The sequence below is a fragment of the Bison bison genome, unplaced genomic scaffold (genome assembly GCF_000754665.1).
Source record: "Bison bison bison isolate TAMUID 2011002044 unplaced genomic scaffold, Bison_UMD1.0 scf7180017864170, whole genome shotgun sequence".
NCBI classification, from domain to species: domain Eukaryota; kingdom Metazoa; phylum Chordata; class Mammalia; order Artiodactyla; family Bovidae; genus Bison; species Bison bison.
Window position 1 is genome coordinate 557,972 of NW_011494742.1, and position 7,429 is coordinate 565,400.

The following is a 7,429-nucleotide window of genomic DNA, read 5'->3' on the forward strand; positions in this document are numbered from 1 at the left end:
CTACTAGACTCAATCTGAATAACTGTAAAAACACACTTATGAGATAGGAGAAATCTGAACATTGAATAGCAGATGCTATCAAGAAGTACTGCTAACTATTTTTCAGTGTGATAAGTTATTTGGTTTTTTTTTCCTTCAAGAGTGAATGTGACTAAAACACACTAGAGTACAAAAGGGCTAGAGTGCAGAAAAGGAACACTAAAAATTAATGCAGCTGAATAGATCTGGCCTACTCGGAACTGAAAAGTAAATTATGAGATTGCAACCAGGGGAAGAGAGTAGCTTTACTTGCTTGCCAGCCAACCTCTTCTCCACTGATATAAGCTCTATAAATAGGCCCCAAGTGATAATGGCTGCTCAAATCACTTCATGTTGCAGATACCACCACCACTGACATGCATCTGGCCCAGAACCAGTGCTGTGAATAAACTAGCATCCAGAAAGAAGCCAAGGAAGTTATCAAATGTAAAGAATGCACCAGCGCTAACAGACCCTCTAAGTACTCATAAGCACTATTAGTGTAAATCAAGAACAATTTTAAAGCACAGGTTCTAGATTTCCTCCAAGATTTCTGCTCTGGCCATTTTCTATCTCCCTCAGAAGAGGATACAAATAAAGATGGGTTACCACATGCTGGGACCTGAGGTCCCCTAAATATTGCCAAAAACCTATCATGCCCTCAGGCTCATAGCAAATAGTAGAGATAAATAATGGGGAACCCTTGATGATATAATGCTGATTTAAGAATAAACTATGCTTCTATGCTAGGTTAAAACTAAGGCAGACAGGATACTGCTTAAAATCTTGACCACGTGAGGTTCTTGTTCTTAGTACAGAAAAGAAAACAGTCCTGTTTTCCTAGAATTTTAGTCCACACCCAACTTCCCCATCCTCAACAATATCTTTCTCTAATTATAACACACCTAACAAAACGTTGACTCTGGACATCATAGAAGCTGTTTTTTTAAGCCAAACAACTCAGTAAAAAAATAACTTCTACTGATTCCTTTGGTCAGTACCTGGTTTCCAGAATGTTAACCATGCTAATGAAAACTTGAATTTGTCTTACCTAAACACAATACTAGTTTATCCACATTCTTGGGAATGGCTGCTGCAAATAAACAAGATCTAACATTTAATTTTGTTGCTCTTTGAACAACAATCAGAACAAATTTACCAATACATGGACTTTAAGTCCAGGCAGAGAAAAAAGTATTTGGTACACGAACTGGCAGTACGAAAAAGAAAATTCAAGTCTCCAATCATTTTCTTTTACTCTTACAGACCCGTTTAAGAAAAAATCATTTTCCAATATCTGATTTTAAATTATTTTATAAATGAAAATACTAACTCCATACACTAGTTGTCTGGTTATCCAATACTTTTTTTCTCCTACAGCCTGCTTTTCTTCTCCACATTTTAGAGCAGGAAAGAAACAGAAATCATCTGGTTCCCTCGATTTGAGTTCCTTCAGCATAAATTTCTCTTATTTTTGTGCCCATCTCCACCTGGTGCCTGAGTGCTCAGAAAACGGGTTTTTAGTTTAACCAGGTATAACTGCCCCACCCTCAAATTAAGTTCTGCCGACAGATTTCTATTTTTGATTAATCTTCACGTGAAATGTGGGAGACCTGGGTTTGATCCCTGGGTTGGGAAGATCCCCTGGAGGAGGGCATGGCAACCCACTCCAGTATTCTTGCCTGGTGAATCCCCGTGGACAGAGGAACCTGGCGGGCTACAGTACATGGGGTCGCAAAGAGTTGGACACGGCTGAGCAACTAAGCTCACAGCACAACTAGAAAATACTCATCCAAGTAGTTTTAAAAGTAAATAAAGTCAAATTAATAACTCAGGACTTGCATCATCTATCTATTGGCTATTTCAAGTGACAGAATCTGAACAAAGAGGTATGAGGTATCTATTTTGAATAAAGACATGAAAGAGAATAGAAACAAAACTTAAACCCTATTAACGGATAGACTTGTGGTTGCCAGGAACAAGACAAGTAGGGGAATGGAAAGAAAGAGAGTGGGGTTATGCAATACAAGCTAGCATATACGGAATGGATGAACAATGGGGTCCTGCTAGATGGCCCAGGTAACTACACTGGATATCCTGTGATAAATCATTGTGGAAAATAATATAAAAAGAATGTATACACACACACGCACACATATACCTGTTCACAGCTGAATCACTTTGCTGTACAACAGACATTAATACAATGCTGTAAATCACATACACAGTTCAATAAATAACACACACTGCAAATTATTTTAAAATCAAATTTACTATTATTCACTTCTATTAAAATGCTATGATAAATGTGTATAATATATATAATACATATTCTCTCTCCTGGCAGTTTAGAAATACGAGAGAGTAAGACAAACAAGGTAATTGTAGTTTCACCTTGTCCCTTTCTTTTACCACAAGGACCTGTAAGCCGTATGTGAAAAGTGACTGAACATCAATCTCACTTCTGCTAAAAGAAACTGCCCACACAGAAGCAGGAAACACTGTTTACTTCCCTAAGTTCAATCATGAGTTCTGAAGAGTAAGGTAAGCAGTTTCAATGAAAGCACTGGCCACACCATCCAAAATCACTGATACTCACAACTTTGCTTAGGCTGTTCCCTAGCCTGGAATGTCCACCTGGAAATCTATTTCCAGTTCCAAGTTTAAATGTGTATGTTTTCTTCAACCTACCAACCTTCAGGTGGTGAATTCAGACAAAAGTATAGTATTCAACACTACAAAGAAAGGATTAGGTTTGTACAAAAGTAACTGCAGTTTCAGACCATGAATTTTAAATCATTATAACTAGGCTCATACACATTTTTATTAATCAACTGGAAACCATTACAATCAACACATTTTTGCCAACAAATCAGTCTGTCCCTACAGTGTAAAAATACATGCTTCAGTATTCAACTAACTCTTGGAAAGCATTTTCTGCCTTCTGCTGGTTGTGGAAGCATTTTCCCTGCAAGAAGTTGTCTAGATGCTTGAAGAAATGGTAATCAGTTGGTAAGAGGTCAGGTGAATATGGCATATGAGGCAAAACTTTGTGGCCCAATTTGTTCAACTTTTGAAGCACTGGTTATGTGACATGCGGTCGGGCACTGTTGTGAAGAACTGGGCCCATTCTGCTGACAAGTGCTGGCTGCAGGTGCAGTTTTCAGCGCATCTCATCAATTTGCTGAGCATACTTCTCAAATGTAATTATTTTGTCAGGATTCAGAAAGCTGTAGTGGATCAGACCAGCAGCAGACCACCAAACAGTGACCATGACTATTTTTTGGTGCAAGTTGGGCTTTGGGAAATGCTTTGGAGCTTCTTCTCAGTCCAACCACTGAGCTGGTTGTTGCCAGTTGTTATATAAAATCCACTTTTCGTAACACACCACAATCTGATCAAAAAATGGTTCATAGCTGTTGCACAGCATAAGAGCAGATGACACTTCCAAACAATGATTTTTTTGATTTTCAGTCAGATCATGAGGTACCCACTTATCGAGGTTTTTCACCCTTCCAATGTGCTTCAAATGCTGAATGACCACAGAATGGTTGATATTGAGTCCTTTGGCAACTTCTCATGGAGAGGAAATGGCAACCCACTCCAGTGTTCTTGCCTGGAGAATCCCAGGGACAGCAGAGCCTGGTGGGCTGCCGTCTAAGGGGTCGCACAGAGTCAGACACGACTGAGCGACTTAGCAGCAGCAGCAGCAGCATGTAGTTGTAAGAGGATCAACTTTGATGACTGCTCTCAATTGGTCACTGTCAACTTTGGATGGCCAGCCACCACATCCTCATCTTCAAGGCTCCCATCTCCTTTGCAAACTTCTTGAACCATCACTGCAATGTACGTCCCTTAGCAGTTCCTGGGCTAAATGCGTTGTTGATGTCGCAAGTTGTCCCCACTGTTTTACAACCCATTTTGAACTTGAATAAACAAATCACTCTAATCTGCTTTTTGTCTAAAATCATTTCCATGGTCTAAAGTAAATATAAAGTAAACAGCAAGTAATAAGTCATTAGCAAAAAAACAAAGTGAAAAATACCCATTAAAATGATGTGTAACAGGACTTCCCTGGTGGTTCCAGTGGCTAAGACTCCCCAGCTCCCATTGCAGGGGGCCGGGGTTCAGTCCCTGGGCAGGGAACCAGATGACACATACATACCAGACCTGGCACAGCCAAATAAACAAACAAATAAAATTTTTTAAATGATGTATAATATAACCACATTTATTTAAGAATGTATGCCAATATCAAATAGCAAAGTTCAACAATGCAAATCCACAATTACTTTTGCACCAACCTAAATATTATGCCATGAAGACAAAGAGGAAGCTTAAATATGTATTATTAAGTAAAAGCCAATCTGAAAAGTCTACATACTGTATGATTCCAACTATATGACATTATGGAAAATGTGAAACAGTGGTAACAGTAAAAAGATCAGTGACTGCCAGTCGTTGGAGGTTGGGTGGGATAGAGAGATGGACAGACAGAGCATTTTTAGGGTAGTGAACGTACCCTGTAACACCATAAGGATGGATACATATCACTACTCATTTGACCAAATTTACAGAAGATACAACACCGAAAACAGCACTGTAAGCCTAGGAAAAAAAAAAAAATTTAAGTTTCTTTAGCATCAAGGCCTGCCAGTCACACTCACCGAGCACCAGCAACAAGAGCACTACTGGCGCACAGCAAGCGACCAATAAATTGGTGCTGGGAGAATGAAGAGGTCCCATCTGAATGTTTGGTCTCTGTTTTCACAATGGCTCTTCCCCCTTCCACAGTCTCATAGCTTTTTATTCAATTATCAATGTCTATTCATTTTTACTTACACAGCAAAGTTTATTTGGCCCTAATAAAAATAATACAGAATACCAAAATCAGTGTGGTTCAAGAGAAAACACATTAATAGTACAGCATTTTTCACCTTTTACAGATTTTCTCAATTACTGCCAATTCAGTAAATATGAATATAAACTGTTTTCATGGTGCCAGTTACTTGCAAGAAAATCAGGAAGGTCTAAGATCATTTGTCAAAGTTACAAACATACGGTCTCGGTCTCCAGTGTGTATGTATGTGTGTGTGCTTAGTCGCCTAGTCATGTGGGGCTCTTGGTGATCTTATGGACTATAGTCATCAGGCTCCTCTGTCCGTGGGGATTTTCCAGTCAAGAAGACTGGAGTGGGTTGCCATGCCCTTCTCCAGGGGATCTTCCCAACCGGGGATCAAACCCAGGTCTCTTACATTGCAGGCGGATTCTTTACTGAGCCACCAGGGAAGCCCATGTGTGTGTGTGTCTGTGTCTACGCATACATGTATCACTTCCAAACTTTCAAAAGAAAGAAAACATTCTAAGTGCCCATATGTCAACTCTATTCATGCACACATCAAAATAAAACCATAAGACTGAAGATCCCAGCAAAACAACCCCTTGAATAATGAGTAACTACACAACCCCCAGAAGTTACTAGTCATACACACAAGGGTAATGTCACATATGAAATAGAACCTTTGAAGAACAAACACTGAGCACTCAGTTCTCTCAGAACCTCATTAAATTAGAATCTAAAGGTAAATCTATCTTTAATCATGCAAACTATAAAACAAAGAGCATTTATGACACTCTTTCATAAATGCATTTAAGAATAATACAAACTGAATTAGTCAGTAATGTAACATTATGAGCTTAATATGAAGCTAACAACAGAGAAAGTTTCCAGTCCCAAAATCTAGTCCATCCTATTTTTCACAAATAAGATGTCAGAAAAAAAATTTTCCCATTAAGAAATCATATTTAGCTGACACTTCAGGTATAATTACCTTGAAGTTTCTCCTTTCCTATTTTATGTTTTGAAGTTAACCACTTTGTTAACATTATAAAAAAGGTATGGTTTCACATGTCAAGATTACAGTGGTACTGAAAAGCACTCTGAAAGAATATGATTTAGAAATGTCTTTATTTCTCATTTTACGAAACTGCATGAAATTTCACTAAAGCTCTTCATAAAGTAGCATATAGGTCATCACAGTAAATTTCATCACAAGTTTCCTGAATTCAAATTTAATTCCTAGTTTTATATTTACTGTGCATAAAACACTCAAGTAAGTATTGTATTACCCAGACTATTTAACAAAAATATTACACTTCCTACTAAAAAAGATCAACACTGTCACTCCTCAGGACATCAGGTAACAACTGTAGGCCTCCAAAAATGCTTGTTAAAAGGCAATGTTCTTACTGAAGGGATCCAGATTGCCAGGATCAGCAAAACCACATTAGAAAGTTAATAGCCTCCCTCCTTAAAATATCCCAAGAGAAGAAAGAGAGTAATTTCAAACTGTTAACACACGACACTACACAAGAGCCTAAGCAAAACTGCCAGATGTATTTGTAATGAAAAGGCCCGACCTTGACAAAGCATCATCAGTGGGTTTTGCATCCTACTGGGTGGAAGGATTCAGAAAGCAGAAGCTCAGGCGAGAAACCAAAAGCACATCCAGCACAAACTGCTCAAGCGGTTCAATCTGGAACAGGTACGGACGTTCATTCCTTCAACCTGTGAGCATCTATTCTGTGATAGCAGAGAGGACGATTTAAAAGGGAGAATGAATGACGGGCTGAGGTTCTGTGGGGAGTTGCCGCCCCAAGACACTGAAATCGGTGCTACGAGAAAATAAAGTACAAAGTACGAAATACCACTGGGGAAAAGAGAAAGATGATGATGAAGTTGAGGCTGGTCAGGTTACATCCTCGTCGGGTTTTTCTAAACAGAGTTGACAAATTCGCCAGAAAGAGGAGACTGACACATCCCTCCCATTGACCAGGGGGGCGTCTGCCGACCGAAGAAGGTAGTGGAAGCGCCCAAAAACGCAGGCGGCGCCAAGCGGGAGAGAGCCTTCCTCCCTCCTCCCAGGCCTTAGCAGCCGCGGTGCTGGGGCGGCCGCCCGGGCTCTCAGAGGAGTCCGAGCAGGTGTCGGCGCCAGATTCCCGGCTCGCGGGGCCAGCAGAGTTGGCAAAGCCGCCGCGGCCACTACGCCCGGCCACCCGGGGTCCCGGAAAGTTGCGCGAAAGACAACTCCGGGGCCGCGAAGCCGCTCCCCACCTCCCGCGCGCGGCCCACGGGCTGCGACACCTCCAGCCTCCGGGGAAAGGGATCCACCGGGGGCAGGGAAGCGGGGAGAAGGGTTCGGCCCGCCGGGCCCGGAGGACGCGAGGGTCACCGGCGAGCCAGTGAGCCAGGGGTCGGGCTGTTTTCGTCCCTCCAGTCGGCCGCTACCCGGGCCGCGCCTCCCTCCGGGTTCCGGGCTTGAAGACCCGGCGCCCGACAGCCCTGCCCGTCACGACCCCGGCGCCCTAAACGCCGCAGAAACCTCGCCCGCGGCCCGCACCCCGTCCCACT

At 41.6% G+C, this 7,429-nt stretch overlaps 1 protein-coding gene across 5 annotated transcripts in view; it reads right to left on the reverse strand.

Annotated features, from left to right (window-relative positions):
* The window catches only part of LOC104990093 (chromosome unknown open reading frame, human C18orf25), an 85,844-nt gene that overhangs the window by 77,911 nt on the left and 504 nt on the right, over positions 1 to 7,429 (reverse strand). The window lies entirely within an intron of this gene.